Genomic DNA, 22,064 nt, shown 5'->3' with positions numbered 1-22,064 from the left:
GCGTCACCACATATTTTGGAAGTCTGTCTGGCTTCCTGACTTTAAGAGTCTCTTGATTTAGAGTTCAGGGAGCAGCAGTGAAAGGGGGGGAAACAAAGGTTATCTAAAACCTCGTGAATCGCTGGAACTTTTTTTTCCTCTGACTTTTAACACTTTTAAAGCCTTAATTTATTAATTTTTTTTGAGATATTTATAGTAATTCCTGGTACTACAATGACTTGTGCTTCTTTACACGCATACTCTTCAGACTGGAAGAGATGCCCTAAAATGGGTCTGAACTCTTCTTTATGCATCTGATTTTCCACTGATTTCATTGTTATCAGGACTGAACATCGAGGCCACTCTAAACCTAAAAATGAAGGTTCCATTTACATGGAAACAGTAGTTTCTTAAATCTGAAAATACTGCCTGTCTTACTTAAACTCAGACATAAGTCAGAACTTGTGAAGCTTTTGTACATCTAAATTAATAAATTTGCTGAATCTAATTCAGTATGTCTGAACATCTGCTTTTAATGTGGGAAAAAGAGGATTAAGCAAAACTTTACATATTGTGATAAAACTATTTTTAATCTTGCTGTGATAAGGAGCAACAGAGAACAGTGGCTTGGCTACTACTCAGAGTGGGGAAGTGGTGTGCAATTATGAGGGACTGAACCTGTTCTTGTTTATTAAAATAGCTCAGTTTGGTGAGGTGCTCATAAAAGGAGCTCTAGAATGTGACAGCAAAAACTGTGCTACTATAATGATCTCGAGAGGGAAAGAGATGTGGAGTATGCAGAGAACTGGCATTATCCATGCCGGAAGGAGTTGTTAGAAAAGGAGAAAAAGATTAAAGCAAGGGAACAAAATAAAACCACATATGGACCTTTTCCCATTCCAACTGGCATGGGCATTTCTGTCACTCTATGCCATGTTCTGTGTTGTAGGAGGGGCTGTGTTTTGGGATTTGGATGGTGCATGTGATGGGGCTGCAACTTCTGAAACCTCAGCTACATGCTGAGTGCTGGTCTTTCTGTTATTGTTGTAATCAGAGTACAGACTGTTCCTTCCAGGGCAAGGACAGCATTCCTCATGGGCTCCTCATCAACCTGACACTATTACCACATCTCAGCAACAAAGTCCTACCCACATTTCCATACGTTTTCTCATTCTTGCAAAAGCGGCCCTGGTAGGATCACATTTCCAGGACCGGGCCTACTGATCCATTTAACTTTCCCTTAATCAGCGCTGACCTGCATACCCTTGGCAGCGAGCCTGGGCAAGCACACAAAGCACAGCCTTCCCTTTTCTTCCTGGGCGTTTATCAAAGGACACAGATGTTGTTCTTGTCTCTCCTCAGGCCAGCGTTCCTCCCATGCTAACCACCTCTCCCAAGCCCAAGGTGACTCAGCCTGTTGGGTTGGCAGGCAGCGTTGGAAGGGCAAGAAAATCTGCCAGTGGGGAAGTCAGTGAAACACAACCTAAACCAATAGGTTGCTGACTGCCTTGCTGTAGAGAAGGCCTTGTAATTTTTAACTGGTGTTTATTGATCATCTTGCAATGGTATTTCAATGATGGCCTCTGACCGGATGCTGGGTCTTGCACTTCATCACCCCTTGAAGGATGAGTGTTGTGCACATGGCAAAACTGACCATTGCAAAGGAGATTTCCTCAGACGTGCAGGGTGGAAATGCCTTGTCATTGTCTTTCCTGTGTAATTTTGGGTCTGCTTGGCACAGAGGTATGTCTGCTCTTTGTACATCAGAGAGTGGTGCCGCCACATAGAAGGGGCAGAGGGTGTTATATCCAGGGAGGTGTGGGGCACCAGGACACTCCTCCCAATGAACTCTGTCACCACAGGTATATCAGGCCAAGCCATCACTTGGCACTGGCCATTCCCCAGAGGCAGAACCTGTTGTGCATGTTTGTAGGGTTTAGATTCACTCACTGCAGGGTACATCTGACAGTCATAGGAAGAAAAAAACACTTGGATGCATCACCTTCAGCACTTCCATTGAAAATCCTTAGGGAAAGGTAAGGCAAGTGATGGAAAATATTTCTACTGCCACAAGCAGTTCATGCCCCTAGGGTGCTTGTGAAACCTTTTGCTACTCCAGAATCTGGGATGGTAATCTCAGAAAATGGAGCTGTTTTAACTTTTGCAATTCCACATCAAAAAAGGTAAGTTCTGGCAAGTGGGAAGTTTTCTATTAAAATGTTTTTGCCAACTGAAAGTTTCAAGCTCTTTTGTGTGAAGAATATTTGCTTGCCATAGAAAATCATTCCTTGTCCCTGGAAATCTAAATCCTTGGCCCTGTGGCTATATATGGAGATCATGCCCAGTCTTTCTGGTTGCTTGTCCCTCTCTTCTACACTGAAAATACTGACAACAATGAAATAACTTGTAACTCAGTCAAGAGTTTGAATTTTTTACTATTCCTATTTATTTTAGTGGGAGTCTGTATTCGTGGAGGAAAGATCCAAGAGCTTTAAGGGACTCTCTCCAGTTCAGGTGCCTCGTTAGATGACATTGAGGGCATCTAACTATGAGCCCCAAGAAGAAACAACTCCTGGATCTGGGCCCCCCTCCAGATTTACAGGAGGATAACAGAAATTGCCTTTTGTAGCTCTGTCATTTATTTTAGAGGCCTGTGTTGCATGTTTGCTCCTTGGCAGGATGAGAGCTACGAAGTGAATAAATATACTTCAACCACAAATGAGCAAGCAAATGGAAGGAAGTGCTGTTTAAAAAAATGCTTTCAGTGACTTATTCAAGTTACAAGAATGGCAAGAGGCATTTTCTAGGAAGGAAGAGAATTTCTAAATTGTTTTATGCAAGATGGTCTATTTTATTACTTCATTGTGAAAAAAAGTTAAGAGGTAACTACTGTGAGCAGAATAGCTCTGGCAGAACATGAGCACTCCAGGGCTTGCTTTCTTTCAGAAAGAACATGTCATATCACCATGATCATCCTCTGTTGCAACATCACAAAATTTAATACCGAGATTGTATTGCTGTTGTCTGTAAGTCCACTTAATCTCTTTTTTTTTCCCAGTCTGACCTCATTCTGCTGAGGGACAGCCAAATACTTCTCCCCACTTCTGTGGGCAACAACCATCTGCATGTATGGCTTGTTTCCTCATTAGTCTTACATGTTGGACATTCTCTGGTTGGTGAAATACTATGTCTGATGCCAGAAGAGGAGCTGAATAAAAACCTCTTGCTGTCAGCTAGCAAGTCATTTACAGTCATTAGTCGCTGAGCACCTTCTTCTGGATTAAATAACACAAAATATGACCTAATCAAATTCTCCTTATTCTCTCAGTGCAACAGCAAAAATAGGCCTGAATTTGAACTTGGGATTCCAACTCCATTTTTTGATTTACATAATAATCAGGCTTACCATTTCTCTCTCTTAGTGAGCACAACTCAATGTACTCTGTATTTTGAAACTCACATTAAAGAATACTAAAAATCCAAAGCCCTGTTTCTTTCTATTTTATAATGACCATATTTGGGTTCAGGTTCAGACTTCTGTCTCACCTCTCTGAATCATGTAAAGTACACATTTCCTTTATAAACATTAACTTTTACTGAACGAAAAACCACTACTAGAGAGCTGGATTTGACTATTATTACACATAATAATTAAACCTCTCTATTGCACTTACTGCTTTAGTTAAACCAACTAGGAAACTTCTCTTGTTTTAAAGTTTCATCTAGAGATGAGCCAGCTTATTACCAGTAATAACTGTATATAAAGGAATGAGCCATGCCATGGAGGATAGTTCCTGGCAATTCAGGCCTCAGTGGTAAAGTAGGTAGGTAGGTAGGTTTGACTAAGAGTGGATTTTCTATCAAGTGAACATTAGCATCAGTGGTACTTTCTTCAGCAGCAGTGAGAGGACACTAGAATGAAATGCTGGTGTTTGCTATCTACAGGCTAAAATTCAGGTAAGTAATCTTTTTAATATATCTGACTGCTGACATCTTTGATTACATCCATAGGATGGGCTACATGCTAGTACTGAGCAGTGTGTAGGAATGCACCACTGTGCTCTGTGTCCCATTCTTGCAGGGAGTTTTGTAATGTTGCCTTGTCACTGTCTCCTTGTCTACAAAGCAAATATTCAGGGTGGGGAGGGGAAGAAGGGTTTTCATTTTTGAGTGCAAAAAGGTGAGGAAAAGAAACCTGCTTCCAGTGAAAGATTAAACATGCTATGCAAATATATAGCAAATACTTTTCCATGAGCAATACAGTATGTGCTGCTTACAGACGAGCTTATAGTCTTCATTGCTGTGCTCCACCTAAAAGCTGCACTTATGCGCCACAAAGAGTCTTCCTAAAAGTACTTGCTCACCATCATGGAGGTTCAGCTCTCTGTGAGAAGACAATTCATCCATCCATTCTTTGGATTAACAGAAGGAAAAAAAGAAATGAAGACAGAAGCAAAGCAGAAGTGAATTATTTAAAGATGAACAAATACCTAAAGATCAATATTAAGTTAATGTCAGAATGTTATTAAGGGAGCACAGTGCAGTAACAAAGTGCCTTTTGTCAGCAATGAGCTCTTGGAGGATAGATCCCTGCTCCCCCCATGGAACAATTTACTACTCTTGTGTTAGAGGGGAGTGCTGGAGCTTCTTCCCACTTCTTCACACGAACACGGCACTTTCTCTGTCTCTGCAAAATGCTTCAAATGCCTTTTTTCCCCCAATTCTGTTTCTAATCTTTTCCTGGATTACTGAATGTACAGTGAAACTTCTTATCTCATGCAGGAATTATGTTCATAGCAGAAAATGAACTTAGGGACTGAATGCCTTCAGGGACTTGGATGATGGGTTGTAGAGACTTTTATCTGAGGTTGCTTTCTTGAATCAGGCCCAAGTTGGTAGTGACCTAAAATTGCCTCAGTCTGATGACTGTTTGGTCTCCACTGTGAAATGTGTTTGGTGGTCTCAGTTTAATTCCTGGTAAATACTTGTTTGTGCACTAAATTACTTCCATAACTGGTATCCACGTTGGCAGTCTCACAGAGAGGTCAGGGGTTTGATGGGAACTGGGACTGAGCTATTCTTTCATGCTGTGAGCTGCTCCCTTGTAGACATGTGAACCGAAGAAGCAGTGCAATCTGCAATGGGTCAAGGTCTGCTTGCTTGCTAATCTGCTTCCTTTGGAGACCATAAATTGCAAGATGCTAACTCTGAAAAATTACTTTGATTCAAAATAAAGTTTCATTCATCCAGGGTCCTTTTGGCATGCTGAAAGCTAAGGTGTCTCCAGAAATTTTAGATGATAAAGGGTTAACCCATGTCAGGGCATAGTCTGACTAGCATAGTTGATGATATATATCTGGATGTAGATACAGTGCATAAACAGTCTAATTCACATAAAATATATCTGTCAGCCTTCCCCTCTCCCTTCACCCTACTGCTCATTTCTGGTCTCTCAGTTTTACTGGCAATGATAGTCATGTGAATATACAAGGTACCAGACCAGGGAGCTCTATAGGTTACAGCAAATGAACCAGCAAAAATAAGTACATATTAGGGTAAGCTAAGTAAGATTTTTTGCTGTACTCAGCCACTGCAAAGAAGAAGTTTTTTCTTAATTTAAAAGCCTTCTGTTTTTCCACACATTTGCAAATTTAAGATCCTGCAGACTGCTGTGAATAGCAGCTAAAGTGAAAAGAAAAATAGTATTTCATCAATTATTTTCACACATTTTCAAAAGTATGTTGAAGACATGTTTCTACAAGTGTGCATTCGAAACTGAGATGAGCCAGAGGTCAGTAAAAAATTCAGCTGTCAGATGGCAATTTTTCAGTCACAGATTCACACAAGAATTCACTAGGACTCTCCTGCCAGATTGCACTGGCAGAACTTTCAATAAACCTTATGTTGTCTGTCAAAATGGCACAACAAAATGCAACCACGGGCATTTTCAGTCTGCATGCCATGTAAGTAAAAAAAATGGGTTTAAGCACTGGAAATAACATCTGCTATATGCATGGTCTTAGAGTGTGATAAAATGTAAAGTGCAGAGAGCAACAGAGATTATTTGCTGTCACGCAGCAGATACAGACAGTCAAGCTCCAGACCTGAAAGTGAGGTTTGACCACAGCTCCAGCCTATGCATGCAAGCTCTTCAACAATTATTAGCGTAAATTGTATTAAATCCACTCCCACCAGCTGTTTAGGATTTTCAAGACAAGTCTCTTACTGTGTAGTTATAGCATTTACCATTGTAATTTTTAATTACAGGCTCTCATATTAACTGGAGCCACATGATATTATCATGGTTGAAGTGAATAACAACAGTGCTGTTGGAAATTTGTAAGATTGTATGCTACCATCTGAAACTACTGAGCTGCAATTAATTTTACAACAATGTAGGTAGAATTGGTGTTTTCCTATAGCATATACTTTCATGTTTGTATATGTACTTAAATATTTTACAAAATACATGTAAGTTATCTGGAATTATTTTCCAAACACACTATGTTTCTATATTTTAAAGATGTTACTTGCAGCAGATTTTGCAAATAACTTGGAAGCCATAGTGTACATTTTAAGTATACATGTTCATGTGGTAAAAGGAAAGCACTTGCAATACCATGCCCTTTTTTTTCTTAGGGAATGAACTAGAAATCATTAGTTGTTTTTCTGCCTTGAAATTTTATTTTTCTGAGGTGAGTTCTGAAGTCATTTACTTTAAAATGTAGGACTGAGAATGGCGCAGAATGCGTCAGTTCATGTGTGTGAAAAGATCGTGAAATTGGCATCACTGCAGGCACTCAGATGCACAGAAAGTGCTAGTGGAAAAAATGAAACAAAGGAGACCTAAACACAGCCAGCCATATGATAAACCAGATTTTATGAACGTGCTTGTTTGTATCTAAGGAAGAACTGGCCTGCCTTGAAGTTTGTCTGGTTTTCCCCAGTTTATGTCATAAAAGACATTACCCACATTATTTCTAAAACCAGATTCCATTATTCAAATGGCCAGTATGGTCTAAAAATGCCCAAACCTTCTTTCAAATCTATGTGATCTTGGTATGTGATGTCTTCTTAACTGGACTTTTGCAGAACCGATTCCTCACCAGCCCTCTGCTTTTCAGAAAAAGCCCGTAGGTGCAAAGCCAAGCTTCTAGCACAGCTGCACCTGGAAACACAGCACAGCTGACAGCTGGGGAAGAATGGAGACTTTCAGTTTGCAAAGGTAAAAGCATGATTTCGTCTCCCTTCTCTGCTTCTGAGAAAGTGTGAGGGTGATCCTGCACTGCCCTTGCTACTTTCAGGACCTACATGCATTTGGTGAGAGCTGTATACACAAGATACAAGGAACGTGTGGCCCAACACAGCAATTATCTTTTTTGACTTACAAGAGTGACTGCCAAGAAACTGGTAGTGATTACACATTTCCCCACTCCTTGCATGCAGCTGCACTGGAAAGAAAGAGCATAACAACTCTGTCTTCAGTTTGCACGTGGGCAGTCTGTTCCTGAACCTCCTAAGCCCCAAAAGCTTTGTTGCACCAATTAACTGTACACTGACTTAAAAAACACTTGCAATGGGAAAAGGAGCACATCCTAGGTCACCAGAATTTTAGGAGGCAATTTTCAATCTGCTGCCAGGGCAAGACAACATGTCTTAATAAAAGTTTCATCTATGCGGAGTAGCTGAGAACAAAATCAATCTGTTTCCCAGCATTGTTTTGCTTTTCTTCAGTGCTCACACAATGCAAACCCGTCAGTACCGCTCTGGTGGCAGTTTCCATGAAGCTGATTTTCTATAAATCTGAGTATACACTGTGCTAAATTGTTCCTTCTCCTGCATCGCCCCGCAGAGCGGTATTACTCAACCCAGTATAAAATTCTTAGTCACTGCTATCACTGGACTTTCTGTGGCACAGACCCAGTTTTCTGTGCTGCATTCCTCATTTTATAGAACAAACTGGAGCTTGTTTTTGTTTGAAGAGCATTTACCAACATCCTGAACAGTGCCCATTAGGGTCAAGCGTGGAGCATTTCACCACCTCCCATTTCTCTGGGCTGCACCGTGTACCATCATTAAGTTTGTACTTGCAGGAAGCTGAGTCATACACTCTTTTCTACTTTGATACAACAGAGTTGGCAGTTGATGGACAGACATTCAAAGACAGAAGCAGGGCTTTGCAGTTCTGTCCTGTGATATGTTACCTCTCCAGAGGAAACAAGGTAATTTTCCAGCTCAGGTTTATAATGGCATTGAATTTCTACCCCGTACTTTAATGACATATGGTTCTCCCATCTGTTCTGACTAATCATTAAAACACTTTCTATCACTATAAATTAAAGTAAGCACCTGAAATCATGGGAAGAAGACAAGAGATTGGGAAAGCCAGCCAAGATTTCAGTGATGTATGCAAAGCAAGACCATCTCAGCACCCTGATCCGAATGCCCAAAGGCCGCCATGTGGAACAGCCTGGACATCTTTGTAGAGGCAGGGTGATGACAGGAAGGGTAGGATAGAGAGGTGTCTTTTTTAAATCTGCAGAGGACCTATGCCAGTCACTGTTTGGGCCCACGGATGACCATTTCCTGGAGATAAAGAGTCCAGAGGGTTTTAAAATCCTGTGAGTGCACAAACAGAACACGCAGGGCATTTTATGCACTAACTCTTCCATGAGGCTCTGAGAGGAGCGTGCCCCTATGCCAGGTGTAGCTTACCTCCTACTTTTCCCCACAAGGTCAGGCTTCCATGTGGGGGACCTGATAACTTATCAATTTTGATGGACTTGGGAAACCGCATTATAGATAAACTCTAGATTATTCTTCCTACTGGATTAACCTGTGGCTTAATCAAGCATGACAGAGTTGCTACAGCAGAGTACCTGAAATAGTTCATACTCTCATCATGATGTGCTGGGCTTGGCACATCTACGCCACCCACGCCAAAAACATGCTATTGATGACAAAACCTGAAAGTCACCACAAGCCTTTCATAATCTAAATTACAGAGACTGTCTGAGTAGCAATCACATGGCAAAGATTCTCTCTGCGTGCTCAAAACCAGTTAGCCTGTGCAGTCAGGCAGAAAGGTCAGGAGATGGACAGGGTTATATCACCTGTAAATTCACTGGGTTTTAATCCTCTCATTAATGTGGGCTGAGAAGGTGGTATCCTATAACATGAAATGGTTGCAGTCGTACAATCACAGGCATGTAAAGGTTTTCTCTCCAAACTACAAGCTCGTTTTCCTTTGTATGGAATCATAGGCTGTGATTGGAGTTGGATTTATCAAATTGATATCCACCAAGAGCGGTGGGTGGTTGGACTTGATCTTAAATTTCTAACCTCAATGATTTCATGATTCTATGGCAAGCTTACTGACCATTCTGCACCAGATTCACCTATTAATGTCAATGCTTCCCTATGACTCCCCTAATTCTTGGACTGTCTTGTGAGCCTGAGTTCATCTCACACCAAATTTCTTACCCCTCAAGTATCTTTCTCTTGCAACTTGCCAGGTTGGTTGAAAATTACAGGCTGTTTCTCCTCTTGATTTCCTGGCAATTTGAAAAAAAAAAAAGAGAGCTCCTAAGGAGCATACTCAATGTGTTCCCTTATACTCCTGTGTGAGTGCACAAGCATGCCCATGTGTGTGTGTCCACTAGGTTCCTCTCACTCTGTTTCCAGGGTGAAGTCTGTATGCCTCTTGTGATCAGCAGTGTGCTCATTCTACCTGACAGCAGACCTGAGATGTGATTGCCTTGTGAAAGACCTAATTGAGAGCAATCTGGAAAGAACAAATACAGCAAGAGTTGCTTACAGGACCCCAAAGTTATGTGATCAGCTAAAGAAGCAGAGATGTTTGCTTAGTCACTAACAACTGAGTGAAATGCAAGCAGGTAATGTCATTTATTTAGATAAGGTGCTGGGGATCAAAAGAATTTGGACTTGTTTCCATTGAGCACACGGCAGTAAATGTGGCAACTTGTGAAAAGTGTTTGAGAAGGCAGAATTTTGAGAAGGCAATATTTGTGGTATCTTGCAGGTGAGGGTTAATGGGTCAGTTTTCTTTAGCTGGTTTAAATTATTCAGCAGGATGAATAATTCTGTCTTGATTTGAAAGGCGAGTCTTAAATATTCACATCCCCAAAAATGGAGAATACTCAGTCAAAGAGCTAAACTCCACATCTTGTCTCTAATGAACCAAAATTCAGAGTAACTGCACATCTATTTACTAGAAATTTGGTATCTCTTTCTTCCACCTGTGGGCTGTGGTCCTCTCAAACATAAATAGTTACTCTAACCATTTAGTTATAAATTGACTTGCTTTGCAGTTATAGAATATCCTGATTTAAGAGTAGGGCAAGAGTTCTTTTTCTTCTTTACTACTGAAATTTTATTTTCATTCTCTTTTTTTAATGGGCAAGTCAGAAAAAAAAGCAGTGATGACAACTGTTGAGGGACTTGAGTAAGGAAAATCTGAAGCAGCAGTAGAGGCATTTTAATAATTATCTGTATCATCTGTAAACTTGGAATCTCTTCTTAGAGTAATAAATTTTTACTGTGTGAAAACATCCAAATTGTGTGGATTTATATAACAAATATTTGATTTTTTAAATCCATTTACTTTAATTTCTTAGCAATTCTCATTTATTTCTTACAAAACAGAATAGTTGCTCTGTTGCTTTTCTAGAATATTTGGAACATTTTAAACCAAATGTAGTAAGTTGAATTTAATTTAAATGAGTTTTTCTCTCATTCACTTGATATTCACTAGATTTTTATGAAGAGAACTACCTCCCTCAATGCTTGTGTCTATCTTATACACATATTTATATCTCTAGTAGAAACTCCCAAGTCAATACTAGTTTAAGTGTAAAGGCATCTCATTGGTTTTTAAACCTGATGAAGTTGTAGGTTAGCTTAAGTTTAGTTTAGAGCATTCAGGCTCTTTGATATGAACCTAAACCGAGTCTTCCAAAAAATGAAAAGCAGCTGAATTGTAAAAATTCTTCGGACCACAAAACTGGTAAATTCACCTTGGTTTTATTCCTGAATGAGAAATCCTTGGTATTTGTAATGACTCCGATAAAAGACCCTAGCAAACTTTTTTTTAGCCCAATCTATCCATTGTCTTTCCTCACACATTTAAAACAAGTCATGCCCATACAGGCAGGAGTGCTGCGGAGCGCACGGGCTGTGCGTGTGAGTACACGGTGTGGTGGGACGCTGTGACTTAGAGCACTGCCCTGGCCAAAGCCTCCTCTTGGCAGAGAGTGGGAATGGATCCTGCAGAGCCATTCTGGGGGTAGCTGGGATTGGAGATGCTCTGGTTGGTGCTGGCAGCAGCAGAGTCGTTGCTCACAACGCGGCGATGACGTGCGCATGGCTATGGCCAGTTTCACTTTGAGTTTTCAGGTTCACACAATACTGAAACCCAAAGCACAAATAGTGGAGGGAATGTCCCAAAGTGAGCACGCCAGGTCCATTTTCCAAAGCCTATGCAAATTGCAGTTGGTGGGTTTTGCACAGCCTTACCTGATAAATCACACTACAAAGCCAGCTAGCACATTTTAACTTGTGAGCTCAGGCTCCCAACAGGGTTGCAACAAGTGCCTCAAAAACATCACCTTGCACTCCTCTGACGCAGGAGGCAGCTCTAATAATATCCACAATAAACACTTCAGAGAGCCTTCAGCAGAGGCTTAGGCTGCCTGTACGCCCTGCCTAACTCATTGAAAATGCAGTGGGATTTAGGTGACGTGAAGTTTTTGTACTGCTTTAAGTCGTGGGATGAATTTCACCACAAAGCAATCTAAAATGACCACACAAAGGGCTTCATCTAAAGCAGTGTGCAAATTGTGACCCAGCTACCAGCATAGATTTAGATGTCAGCATCTTTTGTGAGGCTGGTTTAATTGTGTCATGGCCACTATTTGAAAATGCAGCAGTTAAAATATTCAATGGAAAAGACTTTCTGAAAATATCTCAGATTCTACAACATGCTGCTGAAATGTCACTTTGGTTTTTTTTCTGTGCTTTTAAAAGACAAATGTAAGAACTACATGCTAGTGCAGGTTGAGACTGAGAAATGCAGAAGACGCCCAACAATACTGCCACTTAAAAAATTGATATTGTTTCAACTGTACATACTGTCATTTTTCACCCTGGAAAGAAACTGTTCCTTGGAAATTTTGACAGAGGGGAACTTGTTGGACTTAATATTGACTTGAATTATCACTTGAAAAGGAAACTTATGAAGATACCATTTCACAGAGAATAATTTCTCCATTTATGAGCATGAAATAGAACAGGATTTAATGAATCACTGACTTGTGATTCTATTCCACCAAAAATTGTGTCTTTTCCTTCCTCTTCTTCTCTTTCAGGGAAGAGCAAGATATCATGTGAGTCTTTTCATCTGCATGGAAAATCTGGTTTTGACCACTTCAGGTTTGCAGATCAATGGTATATTACTGGCTAGCATTAGCTGTCAAGTTATATTACAGCAGCAACATTAAGTAGTGCCAAAGCACTAATCTGAAGTAAATTAACAATTGCTACTAAGGGATGTTTCATTCTAATCCTTAAATAATTCACCTGCCTTTGATGTAAATAAAGTGGCTTAGAGAAGTAGTATTTGATGGAAACAGCCCTCAGATGTCAGCAACAACATGAAAGCTCCTGCTTAAAGCAGTTAACAGCTGCAAATATAAATGCAACAATAAAATGTATTAGTTAAAGAGATGTATGTATATTTACGTGTACTTAGATTTTATTACTAAAATGTATAATGTGATACACTGCAAAATTTAAGTGGTAGGGATTTTTATTACCTTCTCAAGTGTTCAGAAAGAACACAGTGGAGAATGAGGGATAATACACTGCATTTTTGTGGGCAGCACCCACACGTTCACATTTCCCAATGTTTTTTTCTTTATGGGAAAAAAAGAATGCACTGGGCAACTACTTGTTTTTTTCCCATGTAAAAATCATGTGCCAGTGATTCACTAATTCCTATTTTTTCTTCTGCTCATAAATGGGCAGAGGAATGACTGTCAATGAAATTATTAAAGGTTGGAGAATACCTCAGAGAGTCAACATTCCATGATATATTTAAGATAAGACAGATTCAAACAGGTCACTGGTTTGCAGTTGCACAACTGTCTGGATTTTTTGGATGTAGTTCATTTCATTACAGTCTCCTGAAATTCTAACTTAGGCACTGTTAGGAGGAAAACAGTTTGCTGAGCTGACATTACAGTCACTCCCAAATGTTAAAAAAGCATGAGTCAGGGAAATCTAGGGAATGGCGACAAGAAAACGTTACGCTCTTTTATTTGTTTGCTGATTCCTAAGCCATTAGGGTGCACTCCCTCCACACTTTCTGGCTTTCCATTGCACCAATTAAAGATAGAAATGTAAATTGATTAAAAACACAGACCAAGAGCCCCTACAGCAATATGGCTCCAGGATTTGGATTCACAATAAAACTAGCAGTGTGGCCTGTATAACTACATGGAAAAATCCAGTCCCTCCACCTGTATTTCCATGTGCTGTGTTCAGTTCAAACATTTGAGTGGTCAGATTTTATTTCTATGTGTCTTCGGAGCAAGTCAGTGGTGAGTTTATACCCTTGTGTATCAATCAGTGGAAACTACAGATTCATCATCTCAGAGAGGAGGAAGGCTTCTAGGGATTTCAAGAGATAATCAAGGTCATTCCCTGCACTAAAATAGCCACAAAATCAGAGCTATGAATTATGTATTTACTCAGTCAATATGCCTATCTAAACCAATTATTTTTCTAATATCTAATCTGCGTGTTGAAAAAATGTCAAGATGGAAAAGAAGTGAAAAAATAAGTTCATTTTCCCCCCTAAAAATAAAACCTTTTCTCATTTATTTAAATAACAGAGATTTTTCTAAGCCTGATTATAAAGATTTTTGATTTTTTTTCTTTTTTTCTTTTTTTTTTTTGTTGTTATTTTATTTATAACAGTAGTACTAAAATAGTGTGGGAAGAGAAAGGACCCCCTGTGATTTATATAGCTACTTCCAGTAAAAACTTCAAAAGTCAATATTGAATAGTTCACTTTTATATCCATCCACCTGAGCAAATCTACTTGAAAAGCTTTAACAACAACAAAAACAACAACAACAAACAAGTTATGAATTCCACAAAATCATCACTTCTGCTCAAATTAGATGCAAAATCCTCAAACAAAAAGCAGTCAAGATCATGCACTTTCTTAGGGCAGCTAACAGCTTGATAGGTGTTTCCTATGGCTCATGCCCTGTATGGAAACATTTTTATGTGATTTTCATATGGACAGCTGGGTCAAGGAAGATTGCTTTCACTAAGAGCAGAGGTATGAACACTTTGGGGAGCTGAAATTCTGCAAGAGGCAATTCCACAAGCTTGGAAAGACCTGTCTCAGCACATCCTATTGCCATAATCAGGATTTATCCTTGCTAAAACATCCAGCATTTCTTTTTAGATCTACTTTAGGCCTCTACTCACAGCACTCTCTAGCACGAATGATGATCACGCTTCCTGTGTTACACAATACTTGCTGCTATGGAGAGGTATTTCCAGGCAGCATTACAGGTACTGACCTTCATCCACGGACACTACTTTGTTTATCTAGGAGGTAGATAAAACTGATGGATACTGTATAAGCGTTTAATAACCCCCTCTTAGGAGAGAGAAAAAAGGAAAATAACAAGATTTGCAGAGATTTTTTCATGTTATTGCTCAATTTCTATTTGGTTTGACTGGATCGAGAGCTTTGTTATAAATCACTGTACACTTGTCATTGGAAAAGCTTTGCCCAAAATGTGGCCCAAAGAGCATTTGAAAAGTGGAACAATTATCTCTGGGCATAAGGATGCTGCCTCCCACCAAGACACTGTTAATAATATCATCTGAAAAGATAACATGGTAGAGTGGCTTTCAGGTTGTAGATTAATTTGTAAGTAGCTGAAGTATCCGTGATGAAGGGAAGGCAGGCAGGCAGGAAAGGAGATGCTCAGAGGCCAAGGTTGACTGCTACCCTCCCATCTCTGCATTCTGTTTCTAATGTGATCCAGTCCCCAGCTGAAATGTTGTGCTTGTTCCAAGTAAGCTTTTATTAAGAAAATAAAACCAGCAGAGAGGAGGTTGTGCAAACTGTCTGGAGCTCCAGAGAAGCGATGACTTACACACAAACGTGGTGGATGAGCGCAGAGGTTTTACTCACCCATCTTCTGGCACGTCCCAGTGCACGCCATCTTTCCCTTGGGGAATTGTCATTTCCCATTGGCAAAGTTGGGCTGGAGAGAACAAAACAGCATTTACAGAAACAGACATGCCAGCACGTCACACAATTTTTTGGGCTTTCTTGCAAGGTTTTTAAGAAAACAGAATATAGAGAATGTGTTTTAATAGGTAATTGTCACTGATGAAGGTTTTTTATTCTTTTTACAGCCTGGGTTCGTGAATGTTCAAACTCATTTATTGTTCCCCTTCTTGCTATTGTTTCTACTGAAGTTAATATGCTGATCATAGAAAAAAACAAGATATTACAAAGATTTAAGTCAAAAAATAAAAGGCAGTAATAAAGGTCCTTATTTTTATGCACTATCCAGAGCAACTTTCTTTCATTGTGTATCATGCCTTTAATTGGCTGAGATCCTGGCCTGCTACCAAGGAAAAGGAGAAATGAGATTTCCTTCTGAATCTTCATTCATTGAACCATGTTTTCCAGAGGACATTGCTGGCTTGCTTCTGCCACACGTGATCTGGGGCCATACTCCTGTCTGAAGTCATCTCTATCCAGAGCTTCTGCCAGCAAGAGGATTTGGGGTTTTTTGGGTATTTTTTTTTTGTTTGGTGGGTGGTTTTTTGTGTGTATTTTCGTTTTTGTTTTCTTTTTTACAAGGGCAGGCTCATCTCAATTTAGATTTCTTTACCACAGGGAAGGAATATTATAAGTCTCCTTTTCAGGATTCTGCTCCTGCATGCCTTTCTCTCAGGGTAACCTTATATTGGTATTTTAAGACTGATATGAACATAACCATCATATGTCTACTTTTTAAAATCAGTGTGTTCTTTGAAAAGGTAGGTAGCCATTTCAACACCTTCAGTAAAATACTGTTGGCACTGAATGAATGCTAACAGCAAAATAGGAGTGAGATCTGCTAACCTGCTTACTGTCTCTCTTACGTGCTGGATTCAGACCTCACCTATACTCTGATGCTTCTAAATGAAGGTGGATTTATTTTTTTAATCTTCAGAGCAAAATCTATTCTAGGTTGGTGCAGATAAAAGAACTCTTAGAAGCCAAATATTTGGTATTCTATCCAAAACTGAGCTACCTACTCACTTTGGTTAGCAAGACTTACGGGTTTTTCAAACTGAAAAGTGAGAAATGTCATTATCTCTTACAGCCTCCCACACCAAACATTTCTACTTGAATTGTTATGTATGACTTGTACGTAGACTTTATTCATTGCAGAGCTGGTCACAGTAAGGGATTGCAGAACTAAGCTTCTAAGGTGACTTCCCCCAAGCCCAGCTATCTTTTAATTTTATGTGGGAGACAGCAGTATTTCCTTGTGTAAGCAGTCTCTGCAGATGCAGTTCTCTGTGCTGCATAGATCACTAAGATCTATTTCCACATGATGAAGGAGAAAAGAGAAGTTTGGCAGTAGTTTACTACCCAAGCCTAGACATCAGTTCAGAAAGCGCTAAAACAACAAACACTGCAGTATGGTTTTATGAGGTACTCCAAACACCCCTTTGCTGTTTGCCTGTCAGGTATCTTAGGCAACCATTTAGTTTTTTCATACTGAATCATTAATGTTGTGCTACTGTATTTTCTCTGCTTGTCTACTTACAGCTGAGTGTTAATCAGCCTGGTTCACAAAGCAGAGCATGTCATCTATATGAGTTCTTATTATAAAAGTCAGGCACGTTTACTCAAAAGATATTTTGTTAATCACATGTACACTTGCAAGTTTGTAAAGAGTGAACAAAGAGTCTTTAGTGGCTTGTTTTAGTTATCAAAGCTGATTTCTTACTAAAAAGACTGTGAAACTATATAATGTTAGTTTTATGGCTGAATAGCTTCTCAAACCCAAGACTGTTACAATATCCAGTTACTGCTTTCCATGGAAAACCTTTTTCCTCCACTGGCTCTATGTGTGAGATGATTAGTATGCTTTGCATCACAGTTTCAACAGAACTATGTACTAGAAGTCTATTTAGTGAGTGTGGAAATGAGGGTTGGATTAAATGTATCTTTGTAGGTCCTTTCCAGCCCAAACCCTTCTGCAATGTGTTCTGTGAGGGATGCTCACCTGACTGACACCAACTCACTGGTTACACCTGGCATAGCAATTCCTGGCACAGCATGGCACATTTGGAAACGAGGGTGAGAGTGCTTGTTGCAGGTAGCAAGGCTTTACAGTGTGTTATGGACTGTCAGTGCAGCATGAACCCCAGAGCTCACCTGGGGGAGCTTTCATTGGGAAAGATCATTAGACCTGGCTGCCAGTTATTCAGACAGATTGTAACTCTGACTAATCTCTGCAGTTCACTGAGTCCGAGTGGAGTTGAATTCACACAGATTCTACTGACCCATTTGGAGTAAATCTTCAGGTAGTTCAGAGAGGGAATGAAGTCAGTATGGTTTATGCAAGTATGCAAGCTGCCTTGTGCAAACATTCCACTTACACTTGCAGGTTAGAATGCGGCCAGTGACCTTTTTTTTAGGGATTTTTTTCTGAGAAGACATTATTTTAATGGGTCACAAATAGATATTCCAGCCTGATTTTATGAGATTCTATCACAGTTCAGGAAAAAAAAAAAAAAAAAGACAACTTCCCCCCCCCCCCCCCCCCCCGCAGAAGTTCGGAAGGCTTATTTGAAAATAATTTTCCTGTCTTATAAATTTCCAAGGAACAAAATTGTGTTAGAGGTGGAGATGACAAAATCTGCTGCAAACATCACTTTTATTCTGGTTCACCCTGCTTTGCTCCTCTATAATATACTCCTAAAGAACTGAGCTAAGAGCTACAAAATCTAGGGTAAGGCATCCATTACCTCTCTCCAAATCCATTACAGCTTTGGACAGGCACCTAGGTTTAGCAAGCTCTAGATCTTGCTGCAAAGTAAAAGCTGGAAAAATTTAAATATCCAGTAAATGCAGAAAGTTCAAGCAGGTTAGAAGAAATAGTAATAATTATGGTGGTCTGAATTGTCATACATCAGTGACATACATGATTGTAACTTCTCTGAAGACCACGGGATCCAGACTTTTAAATACAGGATGGAATCCAGCTGCAAATTAAGCAAGATTAGGTTTTCCTCCTTTTCTTACTTGCTTTCTTGCCTTGAGAAAAACACATGCTATTCATTTTGCCTTCCATTTGTACAAGAAGGTAGCAAGTATGCAGGCCATATCCCTGGACAGAAGTAAAAGAATACTGGGATCAGATGATTTCCAGTGGAAAAACATGAAGCAAGTGTCTGCTGTTTGTGAAATGGCCACCCAGGTGTGAAGTTTCTTGCCTGATTTAAAGGGTCAGCAACAAAAATACAGGCAAGAATTTCTTAGAGGGGTTAGTCCTCATGGGAGCTAAGAGAAGGAAAGGCAGTTTCTCTGCTGTATTTCCTGCTGTTGTATCAAAGGGGAAGAGCCCCTCTGTCAGCTTGCCACCATGGACTTATACCCAAATTTGGAAAAGTACTGTGCTTGCCCAATGATGAGTGCCATCACTAGTAGCTAAAGAGCACTCAGCAGCATGCAAAATGCACTTAGTCATCTTTGCAGTTGTGTACTATTTGGAATGTCTTTAGAGAAGCTGATGCACCAAATAACAGAAGCAAACAAATGTGTAGAACTGTTTTCCCTGACAGCATGACTCATGCTGATCATCCTAATTTCCAGTTAACTTTGTAGCACTATAGTGTGATTGTCACCTTCATCAGGTGTGGTTCAGTCTTACAGAAGGTCGCAGACATCTGGCCACAGTCACAACCCATTTCAAACTACAGTAACATGAGGGAAGTGTAATCTTGTGACTTTATTTCTCATGACATTTACCATTAACGTACAGAAACTCTGATAAAACCCTCAGATGTTAATTCACCTAAGCCCCTAGAGTGCAGCACACCACAGTACAGCCATCTCAGTGACAGCAAATAAATGGCAAAGAAATAACCATCAGTGCTGATAAAATAAGTGTACTTCAATGGGGGTGCAGTTGGACAATAGGTATAAACACACATATATTTTCATGGGCATGAGGAAATTCCATCCAAGTCAGAGAAAAGAGATGGCCAGAATCACCCATGCTGCCTGGATGCTCTGAGTTCTCCAGTTCTGCAGGAAAAATCCCATGTTTGGAGGATCTTGAATAGTTTGAAGTGATGGAAGTGATTTCATAGGCTGTTGAAAATTCCCCCTACAATTTTGACACCTGCCTGACACAGGGGCTTATTTAGACGCTTAGGCTCCAAGATGAGATAGGAAATCCCACCAAGGAGTTATGTGTTATGTGGTGGGCAGAAATGTCATTCTGTGGGATACCAGAGAAAAGGGAGTTCCCTGATCTGCCTGGCAGTTCTTATGAGTTCAGTGGGATGGTGGTTTACAGTTCTGCTTACATGGCTGTGCTGCTGCTGGGATAAGATCCATCACTACTTCTGGCAACTCCTGGCTTCCCCTATTATCTCCTCTTCCCCAGGGATGATAAGATGCCTTTGCCATCCTTAGCATTTTCCTGAATTGCAATAATTGTGAGAACACCGTTTATACCGTAGGCTGTAGAGGAACAAAATCTTACACAAAAGCTTTCTCATAGCTCTCAAAACATTTGCACTGAGCTATCCAGTTTTATAGTAAGAGAGATGATGCAAAGGAAATACTCCTGATCTGGTTAACTCTCATGCTGAGTGAGTATGTGAGAGAAACATGTTCAAATCATCGATGCAGAATGGAAAATCAGGGTAGAATCAGGTAGAGCAGGAAGCTGTGCCTGGGTCTGCCACATGCCTGTCTTGTCCCTACACCGCCCAACTATTAAAGTGACACATTCATCCTACCAGTACAAACAACTGATAGAACATTCCAGATTTAATTTCAACAAAGAACAAAAACAAATCCTTAAACCCCAAAGTAGTCATGCAGCAGAATTGCTGTCCCCTAATCAGGTAATGTTTCCTGGCATTTTTTCTGGCCTTAGTTACTTTAGTTACTGCTTGCCATAATTGTCCTTGCCCATTACACATTAGAAAAGGAAAAAGTAAAAGGAAAAACTATTCTAAGGGTGTTCCTACTTCCAGCAGCAAGCACATGCTTGTAAGCAAGCCCGTGGTCTCAGGTAGCATGGGTTAATTTTTTGGTCAGTTTTTGATGAGCTTCTGGCAACCAGTACTGAAGAAGGGCCTCCATCAAAACACTGCTGGAATCTATTTAATGATGTTTCAAAGGCACACTCCTGTGTCTTCCTCACATCCTCTCTTGGCTACCAACATCTTGCTGTATCCTTACATTTGATTTGCCCATAGCCATGTCTATCTGTTGTGATTGGACCCTGGGAGGCAGCTAAACACTGCACAGCTGCTTGCTCACCACCACCCCTCCACCCCCAGCAGGACAGAGCTGAGAATCAGAGAGGTAAAGGAGGAAACTCAGGGGTTCAGATAAAGACTGTTAAACAGGTAAAGCAAAAGCCACATGCATAAGCAAAGGAAAATATAGAATCCATTCACTACTTCCCATGGGCAGACAAGAGTTCACCCTGAAATAGGTTTCAATCTTTACGCAGGACTCACACATATTATTTAAACATTGCACTCTCCTTAACAGCAGTAGCTTTTAAAATTATAAAATTGATGTGACAACTTGGAAGAAAAAAATCACCCTGCAGGAAGCAGGGTAAGGATATGGAATTAGAGTTTGCAAACTTTAATCAGTTTTAACTGAGGACCATAACCCTTGTTTCCAATTACATGTGACTCACTTTGTTTATTTGTTCCTGTTTATCAAGGATGTGTCTCTGATCCTCAGGAAAGAAATTCTGTGGATGCTTAAATGGGAACCATGACTGGAGAGAACCTCTGAAACTTTTCACTTGTCAACACACAAAAGAAGAACTATGTAACTTTTCTCTTGTTCTTTCTAACATGTGGTATAATAAATAGCCAAATAATAAGTAGGAAAAATAGTGATTTATTGTAAACAAGCAAGAATTAATTCCCTCCACATCGGGAATTATTATGTCAAATTCTACAGTTTATTTGGAATTAAGTGATAGCTTGTGGTGTAACTGAATCTGCCAGTAAATTTTATTGCAACATGGGTTTAGTCATAAGCATACTTATTAGAATGGGAAGAAGACAGGTATCACATATATAACTGTCTCCACATCTTCACAGTGACGAGTCAAATTAGTTGCACACGTTTAGTATCAGAAATAGAAATGTTCCAATAATATTTGCAAGTTTCATGTAACGATCAGTAAATAATAATTGTCATGTAGTTGCCTCAGTAAGGAACTAAGCTGTAACAAGACTGTCATAATAATGCCAAAAAGAGAGCACAAGAGTGATAAAACAGCAGAATGCCTTCAGTTTCTTTCCTTAATCCCTGGGTTACATAGCAGAGAACACAAAAGCCCAGCTGTACCTTTTCCTGTACTCCAGACAAGGTGATCCAATTGTGTGTGACTTCAGACTCAAAAATCTTACCATAATGCTTGTGAATCACTAATTCAGAGGGAGCTTTGTCTGACCATCTGCAGGTGTCTGCTGTGTGGACTTCTACATGTGAACTCCTTGTCCAGGAGTCCTGATCAGTCAGGGGACAGGCAGGCTTACGGTGCAGCTCCTCTCATCCTGTATTAAGCAGCTAAAATAGATCAGATGAAGAGTGCTCATCTGAGAGTGAAGATACTTTTTTTGGGGTTCCCATATTTGCCCTTTGTAGGCAAATTTTAAGGTCTTCTTTCTCTCTGAATAATCCAGCTAAGGCATGTGTATAATCAGCAGGATCACAGGCTGTGGCAGAAGTCCTAACTCATCTGCCTGCTCTCTAACAG

General features: G+C 40.0%; 1 long non-coding RNA gene across 1 annotated transcript; it reads left to right on the top strand.

The window, feature by feature from the left end:
- Window positions 1-7,086: 7,086 nt before the first annotated feature.
- On the top strand, window positions 7,087-10,550 carry LOC132325823 (uncharacterized). Its single transcript, XR_009486033.1, has 2 exons — window positions 7,087-7,204; window positions 9,664-10,550. It is a non-coding gene; the product is annotated as an uncharacterized LOC132325823 (long non-coding RNA).
- The last annotated feature ends 11,514 nt before the right edge of the window (window positions 10,551-22,064 follow it).

This window comes from Haemorhous mexicanus, chromosome 3 (assembly GCF_027477595.1).
Source record: "Haemorhous mexicanus isolate bHaeMex1 chromosome 3, bHaeMex1.pri, whole genome shotgun sequence".
NCBI lineage: Eukaryota > Metazoa > Chordata > Aves > Passeriformes > Fringillidae > Haemorhous > Haemorhous mexicanus.
This window is presented reverse-complemented; position numbering and strand designations above follow the sequence as displayed.